Source organism: Seriola lalandi, unplaced genomic scaffold (genome assembly GCF_002814215.2).
Source record: "Seriola lalandi dorsalis isolate HSWRI2012SDOR001 ecotype SW California unplaced genomic scaffold, Sedor1 jcf7180002040230, whole genome shotgun sequence".
NCBI classification, from domain to species: Eukaryota; Metazoa; Chordata; class Actinopteri; order Carangiformes; family Carangidae; genus Seriola; species Seriola lalandi.
The window spans coordinates 1-871 of NW_019510800.1; the positions used below are offsets into that span (position 1 = coordinate 1).

The following is an 871-nucleotide window of genomic DNA, read 5'->3' on the forward strand; positions in this document are numbered from 1 at the left end:
TCCAAACTGACACCGAGTAACAGCTGTTTACTCACCAGTCGAGAAGAAAAGTTGTGATGAAATGACATTGTTTCAGACCAACACAGTTTTGAACCTCGTTGGCTCTGTGTCCTTGTCTGTTAGCACTGTTAGCAGAGTTAGCATTGTGAAGCTGTGTTATTGGAGTTAGCTGTGTTAGCAGAGATAGCTGTGTTAGCAGAGTTAGCAGAGTTAGCGGTGTTAGTTATGAAGCAGTGTTAGTGGAGTTAGCTGTGTTAGCAGAGTTAGCGGTGTTAGCGTTATGAAGCAGTAACAGGGAAACTTTGTCCCGTCAGATCGACCTGGGGGCGAGGCCTCAGGTGACGAGGAGGGAGCCTCTGTCTGCAGAGGACTGGACCAAATACCAGGATCCAGAGGGGAGGATGATCAAGATCCGTCACCTCAAACAAGTCATCTTCAAAGGGGCATGTGGCTTTTATTATCCCTCTTGTCTCATGTTTATTTGTGTTGGAACAGACGGACTCTTTTCATTGATAAACTCAGCAGAGAGAGAGAGATTATCAGTCACTCTCTTTCCTCCTTTCTCCCTGCAGCAGCAAAGATCAGCAGGTTGTCCATTAAAACTCAGACTAATAAATGAATCTGACCTAAACACGGTGTAGTGAACGCTCTGTGTGACACAACATGCTGACATCATCATGTGACCTCATCTCTGTGACTCTGCAGGGACTCTGTCACGCTGTGAGGAAAGAGGCCTGGAAGTTTCTGCTGGGGTATTTTCCATGGGACAGCACGCTGGAGGAGAGGAAAGCTCTGCAGAGAAACAAGACGTACGAGCTCTTCGCTGTCATTTCACATCTGTTTTAACATCTGCATCTGATGAATACTTTTA

At 46.2% G+C, this 871-nt stretch overlaps 1 long non-coding RNA gene across 1 annotated transcript; it reads left to right on the top strand.

Annotated features, from left to right (window-relative positions):
- Positions 1-23: 23 nt before the first annotated feature.
- LOC147819833 (uncharacterized) lies at positions 24-789 on the top strand. Its single transcript, XR_015436251.1, has 2 exons — positions 24-443; positions 706-789. It is a non-coding gene; the product is annotated as an uncharacterized LOC147819833 (long non-coding RNA).
- The last annotated feature ends 82 nt before the right edge of the window (positions 790-871 follow it).